The sequence below is a fragment of the Pelobates fuscus genome, chromosome 3 (assembly GCF_036172605.1).
Source record: "Pelobates fuscus isolate aPelFus1 chromosome 3, aPelFus1.pri, whole genome shotgun sequence".
Lineage (NCBI taxonomy): Eukaryota > Metazoa > Chordata > Amphibia > Anura > Pelobatidae > Pelobates > Pelobates fuscus.
This window is the reverse complement of record NC_086319.1, coordinates 400,053,696-400,066,195: the sequence shown is the minus strand read 5'-3', so window position 1 is coordinate 400,066,195 and position 12,500 is coordinate 400,053,696. Positions and strand designations below refer to the sequence as shown.

At 45.0% G+C, this 12,500-nt stretch overlaps 4 non-coding genes across 4 annotated transcripts; all 4 read left to right on the top strand.

Annotated features, from left to right (window-relative positions):
- Positions 1-354: 354 nt before the first annotated feature.
- TRNAE-CUC (transfer RNA glutamic acid (anticodon CUC)) lies at positions 355-426 on the top strand. Its single transcript has one exon. It is a non-coding gene; the product is annotated as a tRNA-Glu (tRNA).
- Positions 427-10,221: 9,795 nt separating this feature from the next.
- Positions 10,222-10,293, top strand: TRNAE-CUC (transfer RNA glutamic acid (anticodon CUC)). Its single transcript has one exon. It is a non-coding gene; the product is annotated as a tRNA-Glu (tRNA).
- A 442-nt stretch (positions 10,294-10,735) lies between these two features.
- On the top strand, positions 10,736-10,807 carry TRNAE-CUC (transfer RNA glutamic acid (anticodon CUC)). Its single transcript has one exon. It is a non-coding gene; the product is annotated as a tRNA-Glu (tRNA).
- A 701-nt stretch (positions 10,808-11,508) lies between these two features.
- Positions 11,509-11,580, top strand: TRNAE-CUC (transfer RNA glutamic acid (anticodon CUC)). Its single transcript has one exon. It is a non-coding gene; the product is annotated as a tRNA-Glu (tRNA).
- The last annotated feature ends 920 nt before the right edge of the window (positions 11,581-12,500 follow it).

Genomic DNA, 12,500 nt, shown 5'->3' with positions numbered 1-12,500 from the left:
CCAGGAAATGGAGATAACGAGATGGTTAAATAATGGTTGATTGAAGCTGTCAGGTGTAGCTCGCACTTTAATTTGAAATCGGTTTCCTTTTTGCCTTTAAAATAAGCGATCTTGCTGCAGTCTAATTAGGGCGCATTGTGGAAATCTGTGTAAGAATGGACCTTGCTGACATTTTCAGTGCCTTAACCCCTTAAGGACACATGACATGTGTGACATGTCATGATGCCCATTTATTCCAGAAGTTTGGTCCTTAAGGGGTTAAAAGGCAAACGTTTGAATTGCACTGTCGCGTGGAAACCTTGAGCTTCTGGATACCACAAACTCGTTCTCTCACAGTTTCTAGCAGCTCACAGTTCCCTGGTAGTCTAGTGGTTAGGATTCGGCGCTCTCACCGCCGCGGCCCGGGTTCGATTCCCGGTCAGGGAAAGCTAATCTTTTCCCGCAACAAGCAAAATGTTCCCTAAAAATACATAAAACCCCACAAATGTTACATCCCCTAATAGCCCTGATCTGGGTGACCAACATATCCAAAGATCACACATATCAGTTCAGGGGTTCAGGAATTTCCTGGAAGTCATAATTTTGACCAAGCTTGCACATGGTCCTATGCCCAAAACAGTTCCATGAAATCAGTGCTAACAGTCGGTTAAGTTTGGTAGGCTTTTACAGGTTTCCCTGCAGGACCCATAATCTGTGGGTAGGAGGCTGGCAAGCAGGCTCCTCCAGGAGCTCGTGGCAAACTCACTTGGAGAGGGAGGAGAGTTATGATAGGCCCAGGTGTAGCTCGCACTTTAATTTTAAATCGGTTTCCTTTTTGCCTTTAAAATAAGCGATCTTGCTGCAGTCTAATTAGGGCGCATTGAGGAAATCTGTGTAAGAATGGACCTTGCTGACATTTTCAGTGCCTTAAAAGGCAAACGTTTGAATTGCACTGTCGCGTGGAAACCTTGAGCTTCTGGATACCACAAACTCGTTTTCTCACAGTTTCTAGCAGCTCACAGTTCCCTGGTGGTCTAGTGGTTAGGATTCGGCGCTCTCACCGCCGCGGCCTGGGTTCGATTCCTGGTCAGGGAAAGTTAATCTTTTCCCGCAACAAGCAAAATGTTCCCTAAAAATACATAAAACCCCACAAATGTTACATCCCCTAATAGCCCTGATCTGGGTGACCAACATATCCAAAGATCACACATATCAGTTCAGGGGTTCAGGAATTTCCTGGAAGTCATAATTTTGACCAAGCGTGCACATGGTCCTACGCCCAAAACAGGTCCATGAAATCAGTGCTAACAGTCGGTCACGTTTGGTAGGCTTTTACAGGTTTCCCTGCAGGGCCCATAATCTGTGGGTAGGAGGCTGGCAAGCAGGCTCCTCCAGGAGCTCGTGGCAAACTCACTTGGAGAGGGTGGAGAGTTATGATAGGCCCAGGTGTAGCTCGCACTTTAATTTTAAATCGGTTTCCTTTTTGCCTTTAAAATAAGCGATCTTGCTGCAGTCTAATTAGGGCGCATTGAGGAAATCTGTGTAAGAATGGACCTTGCTGACATTTTCAGTGCCTTAAAAGGCAAACGTTTGAATTGCACTGTCGCGTGGAAACCTTGAGCTTCTGGATACCACAAACTCGTTTTCTCACAGTTTCTAGCAGCTCACAGTTCCCTGGTGGTCTAGTGGTTAGGATTCGGTGCTCTCACTGCCGCAGCCCGGGTTCGATTCCCGGTCAGGGAAAGTTAATCTTTTCCCGCAACAAGCAAAATGTGCCCTAAAAATACATGAAACCCCACAAATGTTACATCCCCTAATAGCCCTGATCTGGGTGACCAACATATCCAAAGATCACACATATCAGCTCAGGGGTTCAGGAATTTCCTGGAAGTCATAATTTTGACCAAGCGTGCACATGGTCCTATGCCCAAAACAGTTCCATGAAATCAGTGCTAACAGTCGGTCAAGTTTGGTAGGCTTTTACAGGATTCCCTGCAGGGCCCATAATCTGTGGGTAGGAGGCTGGCAAGCAGGCTCCTCCAGGAGCTCGTGGCAAACTCACTTGGAGAGGGAGGAGAGCTATGATACGCCCAGGAAATGGAGATAACGAGATGGTTAAATAATGGTTGATTGAAGCTGTCAGGTGTAGCTCGCACTTTAATTTGAAATCGGTTTCCCTTTTGCCTTTAAAATAAGCGATCTTGCTGCAGTCTAATTAGGGCGCATTGAGGAAATCTGTGTAAGAATGGACCTTGCTGACATTTTCAGTGCCTTAAAAGGCAAACGTTTGAATTGCACTGTCGCGTGGAAACCTTGAGCTTCTGGATACCACAAACTCGTTTTCTCACAGTTTCTAGCAGCTCTCAGTTCCCTGGTGGTCTAGTGGTTAGGATTCGGCGTTCTCACCGCCGCGGCCCGGGTTTGATTCCCGGTCAGGGAAAATTAACCTTTTCCCGCAACAAGCAAAATGTGCCCTAAAAATACATAAAACCCCACAAATGTTAAATCCCCTAATAGCCCTGATCTGGGTGACCAACATATCCAAAGATCACACATATCAGTTCAGGGGTTCAGGAATTTCCTGGAAGTCATAATTTTGACCAAGCGTGCACATGGTCCTATGCCCAAAACAGTTCCATGAAATCAGTGCTAACAGTCGGTCAAGTTTGGTAGGCTTTTACAGGTTTCCCTGCAGGGCCCATAATCTGTGGGTAGGAGGCTGGCAAGCAGGCTCCTCCAGGAGCTTGTGGCAAACTCACTTGGAGAGGGAGGAGAGCTATGATACGCCCAGGAAATGGAGATAACGAGATGGTTAAATAATGGTTGATTGAAGCTGTCAGGTGTAGCTCGCACTTTAATTTGAAATCGGTTTCCATTTTGCCTTTAAAATAAGCGATCTTGCTGCAGTCTAATTAGGGCGCATTGAGGAAATCTGTGTAAGAATGGACCTTGCTGACATTTTCAGTGCCTTAACCCCTTAAGGACACATGACATGTGTGACATGTCATGATGCCCATTTATTCCAGAAGTTTGGTCCTTAAGGGGTTAAAAGGCAAACGTTTGAATTGCACTGTCGCGTGGAAACCTTGAACTTATGGATACCACAAACTCGTTTTCTCACAGTTTCTAGCAGCTCACAGTTCCCTGGTAGTCTAGTGGTTAGGATTCGGCGCTCTCACCGCCACGGCCCGGGTTCGATTCCCGGTCAGGGAAAGTTAATCTTTTCCCGCAACAAGCAAAATGTTCCCTAAAAATACATAAAACCCCACAAATGTTACATCCCCTAATAGCCCTGATCTGGGTGACCAACATATCCAAAGATCACACATATCAGTTCAGGGGTTCAGGAATTTCCTGGAAGTTATAATTTTGACCAAGCGTGCACATGGTCCTATGCCCAAAACAGTTCCATGAAATCAGTGCTAACAGTCGGTCACGTTTGGTAGGCTTTTACAGGTTTCCCTGCAGGGCCCATAATCTGTGGGTAGGAGGCTGGCAAGCAGGCTCCTCCAGGAGCTCGTGGCAAACTCACTTGGAGAGGGAGGAGAGCTATGATATGCCCAGGAAATGGAGATAACGAGATGGTTAAATAATGGTTGATTGAAGCTGTCAGGTGTAGCTCGCACTTTAATTTGAAATCGGTTTCCTTTTTGCCTTTAAAATAAGCGATCTTGCGGGGCATGGTCTAACCCGCAACGAGGACGGTCGCATGTAGCCGGAGCTCCGCTCTCACAGACCCGAAATAAGCGTCTTTTAACAGCGAAATACAGGGTAAGAAGCCACCGGAGACCCTAAGAATGTCGCAAACAAAATGCAAGCCCAAAAACCCGGAAAAAGGGGACAGAAACACGTTCTTTGGAACGAGGCCGCAAACTCACAAACCGGCCGCAATGCGAGGAAGCGAGCAAGATGGCGACGACGGAGACGACACGCTGCCTTTGCAGCAAGATCCTACAGATAATTTGCCGATCACACAAGGAGTACTACAGAAATGCCTAGATTCAATGTCGGACAAAATCCTGACCAACATCAACAACACCTTGGCCGACATGAAAAAGGACATACAAGATCTAAGTGACCGCACAGCGAGAATGGAAAATAGAATGGGAGAATATGCGGAAGCCCACAATGACATGGCGGAACATGTACAAACCCTCGAGCACCAACAAGAACAGCTACAACTGAAAATAATGGATCTGGAAGACAGATCAAGACGCCAAAACATAAGATTTAGAAACATTTCTGAAGAGGTGAAACAACCGGACTTACAGGAATTCTTGACTGGAATGTTTAAGTCGCTGGCTCCAGATATACCCGTCGATATGCTGCTCATCGATAGAGCGCACAGAGTGGCCAAACCGAAGTTTTTACCAGCGGAGGCCTTACGGGACGTGCTGGCCAAACTCCATTACAACCACGTAAAGGACATCATCATGCAAGCATCAAGGACGAAGGACAACCTACCAGAAAAATACAGAAATATCCAGCTTTTCTCAGACTTATCTGCCCTTACTCTCCAGAAACGCAGAGAATTCAGAGGAATTACAGAGGCCTTGAGATCCCAGAAGCTCCCTTATCGATGGGGCCATCCAGTCCGTCTAACCATCCACAGAAACGGGACTCTAACCACCATATTGACACCAGAGGAAGGCAGGCGAATCCTGAAAACGTGGGGAATCAGCGTCCGACCGAGTCCAGAGGACTCAGGGCCCCCACGGGAAACTCGCGCGGACTGGAAAAAATCCCGCAAATGAATGATCTTCCCACAACCAGAATAACATCTAATGGTTTGCATATCATTTAACAGCCAATCTAATATGTTAATGTTGTTATATAAGTTACCTTATGTTTGAATAGCAGTGAATTTGCAATGTGTTAATGTGACCTAAAGAATGAGGTCCAGGGTCATAGTAAAGTAAATTGTTGTGTTTAAAGCTAATTAACATTCTAGATTCCATAAGCTATGCAATTAACTGTTATGTGTTTAGAAACAGTGAGACAATGTCATAATGTGATTATTTTACACACGCAAGAACACTTATCGAGAATGTACACATAGCAACCCATAAATAGCAAAAGGGGTAGCGTCTCCCACTCAATCCTCTTCCTCCAACAATCACCAGGCTGATCCATAGCACACCATTTAGGAGCTTGATACGAAACCAGCCAGAGAGAGGAAAGGGTGACAGTAGACATAAGTAAGGGTCACTGCAAAAACCCTATAGAACTAAGAGCTTAGACCAATACTCCGAGGAGCTCAATCCCTACGCATTCAACTTACATATCAACCCTGCCAGCTAAGGACGAGGGTCGAGCATTATTGTTACCACACCGTTAATTAACCCCACATCACGCTCTCCATTAGTGCTAACCTTTAGCACTCAAGCCCGCCCTTGGGCATTAATAGTCGAGACTACTAATTTGTTACCTCCTCCCATTCCCCATTACCTAACCCCATCCCAGTTCTACGGTAAACCCCATCCCGATTCAGTGAGTTCAGAACTACAAGCTACAGCAAGGACTAGATTTAAACTAGACATACGATACATAAGTACCGCAGGCCACGACACAGAGCCGAGCGACACACAAGATAAAACCACTACAGCTGCCACATACGCCACCGCGCGCTTCCTTTCACAGACAAACAATTGGGAAACAGGCAGGAACATAACATTAAATAATGAAAATATACTCTCACAATGTGAAAGGACTGAATACTCCTTACAAAAGGTACTGCTTAAACCGCGACCTAAAACAAGAACAGGCTGACATCGCATGCCTGCAAGAAACTCATTTCAAAACGGCACCCGCTTTTAGACCAGACCTATACCCTCACCAATACCACTCTGTCACGGGACAAAAAACCAAAGGAGTGTCAATCCTCATCAAAAACACAGTAGCATTCACACACCATGAATCACACATAGATCCCGCAGGGAGGTATATCCTGCTGCTTTGTACAATTAACAACGTAGAGTACACAATAGTATCGATATATGCTCCAAACACTGACCAGCGGAATTTCCTCCACAAACTGCTGGCGAAAATAACGAAAATCCAGAGAGGCATGCTAATTCTCTGTGGAGACTTCAATCACATTGTAGATCCCTCCTGGGACACCACAGCACGCCCGAACTCTAAACAAAAAGCAAAAACCCAATCCAATTGTTTAACTTACAAAAAGTTACTAGATGATTATCAACTATATGACGTATGGCGGGTGCTGCACCCGAACCAAAAAGATTACACATACTACTCTGCACCTCATAAGACATACACCAGAATTGACAGGTTCCACATCCATAGGCAGCACTTAGATCAATTAGCAAACAGTAGTATACAGGTGATCAGCTGGTCGGACCATGCAGCAGTGACAATGACCATCAAAGATCAATACGAATACAAACATAAAAGCCCATGGAGACTTAACGAGTCGCTACTAACAGATGAAACATTTACATCTTCATTAGAAAAAGAAATTACACACTACTTCACCACCAACCAATCTCCACAGATGCCAATGAGCACGATTTGGCAGGCACACAAGGCGGTGATCAGAGGACTACTACTGCGAAGAGCTGCGCAGTTGAAACATAGCACACAGGCGCAATGGGTAAGCTGGCACAGACAACTACAAGAAGCACTCGCGCTACCTAAAACCGAACCAACCGCCAAAATACAAGCAAACATAAAAGACTTACAAGACAAACTTAAAGAACATACTCTTCAACGAGTGCACTACAACCTAAGAAGACTCAACATGCACCAATATACTCAAGGAAACAAAGCCGGCAAACTCTTGGCGTCTCGACTCAAACAAAGAGAAGCAAAGAACAAAATCGAATACCTCATAGACCAATCCAACAAGAAAGTAATCTCACCGGTAGAAATCAGCAAAACCTTTGCCACATATTACCAGGCCCTATACAACTTGAAACAGGCAGAAGACATAGTAGAACCAAAGAAGGAGGATATTCGAAGGTACCTGGAGGACCTCCAACTGCCATCTCTAACGGATACACAAAGAACAGAATTAGTAGCACCTATCACAGAAGAAGAAGTAGAGAATACGATCAAACTATTACCAAAAAACAAAGCTCCAGGACCAGATGGTTTCTCTAACTCATACTATCAAACCTTCCGTAAATCTCTGGCACCGCACTTGGCACAATTGTTCAACCAGGCCACGCAATTAGGCACCTTACCCCAAGAACTACTAACAGCACATATCATCACACTCCCTAAACCCGGCAAATCTCCAACACAATGCCCTAACTTCCGTCCAATATCGCTACTGAATACTGACGCCAAACTTTTCGCCAAAATTCATGCACAAAGACTAAGCAAGATACTCCCATCACTAATCCACAATGACCAGGTGGGTTTTGTGGCAGGAAGGCAAGGATCTGACAACACACGTAAAGTGCTGAACCTCGTACACAGCATACGTAGAATGGGTAAAGAAAGTCTCCTAGTATCATTAGATGCAGAGAAGGCCTTCGACCGCCTCAGCTGGCCATTCCTTCAAGAGGTCCTCCACAAGTTCAATTTTCCCGAACAATTCTTAGGAACAATCAGCGCACTATATAATCATCCCACAGCTAGGGTAGTCAATGCGGGTTTTTGCTCGGAGGCCTTCGAAATAACAAACGGAACCAGACAAGGCTGCCCACTGTCGCCGCTATTATATGTACTAGCACTGGAACCGCTAGCAAGCAAGATTCGAAGTGAAACCTCGATCAAAGGTGTCAGATTGGGAGATGACGAATACAAGCTGAGTCTCTTCGCGGACGATGTTTTTCTCACACTAACAGAACCGCACATATCAATGCCTAACCTAATGAAACAGATCGAACAATATGGGAAACACTCATACTATAAGCTAAATGTAAACAAAACACAAGCTTTGGGGATAAACATCCCCACGCAAAAACTGGAAAGATTACAAGACAGCTTTCCATTAGATTGGCGCTCAGACTATCTGACATTCCTGGGCCTAAAGATCACAAAAAACCCGACCAACCTGTTCAAAGCCAATTATAGACAAATCTTAGCCTCTATCAAAACGACCCTACAAGAATGGGAGGGGAAATTTCTATCATGGGTAGGCCGTATAGCAGCCATAAAGATGTCACTATTACCCAAACTACAATATTTGTTCAGAACCCTACAAATATCATTACCAAAGAGTTTCCTCATAGAAACCCAAAACATATTCCTAAAATTCGCCTGGCACAATAAGAAAACAAGAGTAGCTACCAAGATACTGCAGAAACCCATCAAGGAAGGCGGGCTAGGCTTCCCAGACGTCCAAGCATATTTCCAGGCAGCACTACTCAACACTATAGCACAAACAATGTCGAAAGCCAACACCCCCCAGTGGTCACACATAGAGACTCATTGGGCGAAACCTGTAGAGATAAGAACCATTCTATGGACCCCACCGAAGTGGAGACCGCAAACGTACCAACTACTACCCACGACGCAACTACTACTAGAAACCTGGGATTTACTCAAACACGACATGACAAATTACCAAACAATCCCGCTATCCACAAGCATAGAAGCACTTACGAAAATCATCCCTACATTGGACAAACAGCCGTGGCTGACACAAGGAGTGACACATGTAGTACAACTATTCGAAGCAGGGAAGTTGCTACCGTTTCCCGAGTTGCAATCTAAATATAACCTTCCAAGTCGGCTATTATTTCCATACCTACAAATCAAATCCTGCATGGCAAGCATAAATCCAACCGACAGCAAGACAGGTGCAACATCCATGCTGTCACACTTTGAGAAACTATGCCTGGATAGGATACCCCATAAGAAAACGATCTCGATATGCTATAGTCAAATACTATCCAACAAAACTGAAGGCAAAATTGGCTTCAAGCAAGCATGGCAAAAAGAACTTAAATGCACTATAGAAGAAGATCAATGGAAAAAAGCGTATGTATCACACAAAGGCGTCACATCATGCACGAACCACCTGGAACTGCAAAGGAAACTGCTTTACCGCTGGTATCTAGTGCCAGACAAAATACATAGAATATGGCCTAAAACATCCACAAATGTATGCTGGAGATGCAATACACAAGTTGGAACAATGCTCCACATCTGGTGGTCATGCTCGATATTGCAACCCTTTTGGAAGAAGGTCCAAGAACTCATAGCACAGGCCTCACAAACAGACATAACACCTGACGCAAACATCTGCATCCTGTTCATACAGCCAGAACACATGAACAAGGTACAATGGGCAACTACGTACCACATACTCATTTCGGCGGCGACGGTGTTAGCCAGACTATGGAAGAAAACATCCCCACCCCGGATAGAACATCTAATAGACCAAGTAAACATCAACTGGAAATACGAATCTATGCATGGGCGTCAATATGGGGAAAAGAAAATCTTAGCTAAGGCCAGTCTCATGTGGAAGGAATACTGGACGAAACAGAACAATAGTGGACCTCCTCAAGATAGGGCAGCAAACAAAACATAATAGAAGGGGAACACAAACATAGCCCAAGAACTATCAGACACCAGGCGCAACTACAGAGGCCCTAAAGGGGTAGTCGGACCCGTCAACCCCAAGCATCACAACCTGCATAATCTCCCCTTCACCTTCACTACCCACAAAAAACAAACACACAGACCCCAGATACAAGAAGCCACCACTATGCACCCACCATTAGATGTCCAGTAAGAGACCCTGGTTATTAGCAAGTGCAACATCCACATGTAGCATGTAAAGTACAGATAAATAGACTTAGAGTTGACCTATGTACTTCGTATCTACACCAAACAAGTGATAATATTATGTCTACTAAGTAGGTACTGATTGTATTGAAACTGATATGTCGCATCAAAACTTTATTGATCTTGCTGATGATATACCCCCCCCACCCACCCTTTTCTTCTTTCTGTACCCACCTCCTGTTTACTCATGAAAATAAAAATTGTCAAATTGAAAAAAAAAAAAAATAAGCGATCTTGCTGCAGTCTAATTAGGGCGCATTGTGGAAATCTGTGTAAGAATGGACCTTGCTGACATTTTCAGTGCCTTAACCCCTTAAGGACACATGACATGTGTGACATGTCATGATGCCCATTTATTCCAGAAGTTTGGTCCTTAAGGGGTTAAAAGGCAAACGTTTGAATTGCACTGTCGCGTGGAAACCTTGAGCTTCTGGATACCACAAACTCGTTTTCTCACAGTTTCTAGCAAGTCACAGTTCCCTGGTAGTCTAGTGGTTAGGATTCGGCGCTCTCACCGCCGCGGCCCGGGTTCGATTCCCGGTCAGGGAAAGTTAATCTTTTCCCGCAACAAGCAAAATGTGCCCTAAAAATACATTAAACCCCACAAATGTTACATCCCCTAATAGCCCTGATCTGGGTGACCAACATATCCAAAGATCACACATATCAGTTCAGGGGTTCAGGAACTTCCTGGAAGTCATAATTTTGACCAAGCTTGCACATGGTCCTATGCCCAAAACAGTTCCATGAAATCAGTGCTAACAGTCGGTTAAGTTTGGTAGGCTTTTACAGGTTTCCCTGCAGGACCCATAATCTGTGGGTAGGAGGCTGGCAAGCATTAGGGCGCATTGAGGAAATCTGTGTAAGAATGGACCTTGCTGACATTTTCAGTGCCTTAAAAGGCAAACGTTTGAATTGCACTGTCGCGTGGAAACCTTGAGCTTCTGGATTCCACAAACTCGTTTTCTCACAGTTTCTAGCAGCTCTCAGTTCCCTGGTGGTCCAGTGGTTAGGATTCGGCGCTCTCACCGCCGCGGCCCGGGTTCGATTCACGGTCAGGGAAAATTAACTTTTTCCCGCAACAAGCAATATGTGCCCTAAAAATACATAAAACCCCACAAATGTTAAATCCCCTAATAGCCCTGATCTGGGTGACCAACATATCCAAAGATCACACATATCAGTTCAGGGGTTCAGGAATTTCCTGGAAGTCATAATTTTGACCAAGCGTGCACATGGTCCTATGCCCAAAACAGTTCCATGAAATCAGTGCTAACAGTCGGTCAAGTTTGGTAGGCTTTTACAGGTTTCCCTGCAGGGCCCATAATCTGTGGGTAGGAGGCTGGCAAGCAGGCACATCCAGGAGCTCGTGGCAAACTCACTTGGAGAGGGAGGAGAGCTATGATACGCCCAGGAAATGGAGATAACGAGATGGTTAAATAATGGTTGATTGAAGCTGTCAGGTGTAGCTCGCACTTTAATTTGAAATCGGTTTCCTTTTTGCCTTTAAAATAAGCGGTCTTGCTGCAGTCTAATTAGGGCGCATTGAGGAAATCTGTGTAAGAATGGAACTTGCTGACATTTTCAGTGCCTTAACCCCTTAAGGACACATGACATGTGTGACATGTCATGATGCCCATTTATTCCAGAAGTTTGGTCCTTAAGGGGTTAAAAGGCAAACGTTTGAATTGCACTGTCGCGTGGAAACCTTGAGCTTCTGGATACCACAAACTCGTTTTCTCACAGTTTCTAGCAGCTCACAGTTCCCTGGTAGTCTAGTGGTTAGGATTCGGCGCTCTCACCGCCGCGGCCCGGGTTCGATTCCCGGTCAGGGAAAGTTAATCTTTTCCCGCAACAAGCAAAATGTTCCCTAAAAATACATAAAACCCCACAAATGTTACATCCCCTAATAGCCCTGATCTGGGTGACCAACATATCCAAAGATCACACATATCAGTTCAGGGGTTCAGGAATTTCCTGGAAGTCATAATTTTGACCAAGCGTGCACATGGTCCTATGCCCAAAACAGTTCCATGAAATCAGTGCTAACAGTCGGTTAAGTTTGGTAGGCTTTTACAGGTTTCCCTGCAGGGCCCATAATCTGTGGGTAGGAGGCTGGCAAGCAGGATCCTCCAGGAGCTCGTGGCAAACTCACTTGGAGAGGGAGGAGAGTTATGATAGGCCCAGGTGTAGCTCGCACTTTAATTTTAAATCGGTTTCCTTTTTGCCTTTAAAATAAGCGATCTTGCTGCAGTCTAATTAGGGCGCATTGAGGAAATCTGTGTAAGAATGGACCTTGCTGACATTTTCAGTGCCTTAACCCCTTAAGGACACATGACATGTGTGACATGTCATGATGCCCATTTATTCCAGAAGTTTGGTCCTTAAGGGGTTAAAAGGCAAACGTTTGAATTGCACTGTCGCGTGGAAACCTTGAGCTTCTGGATACCACAAACTCGTTTTCTCACAGTTTCTAGCAGCTCACAGTTCCCTGGTGGTCTAGTGGTTAGGATTCGGCGCTCTCACTGCCGCGGCCTGGGTTCGATTCCCGGTCAGGGAAAGTTAATCTTTTCCTGCAACAAGCAAAATGTTCCCTAAAAATACATAAAACCCCACAAATGTTAAATCCCCTAATAGCCCTGATCTGGGTGACCAACATATCCAAAGATCACACATATCAGTTCAGGGGTTCAGGAATTTCCTGGAAGTCATAATTTTGACCAAGCGTGCACATGGTCCTATGCCCAAAACAGTTC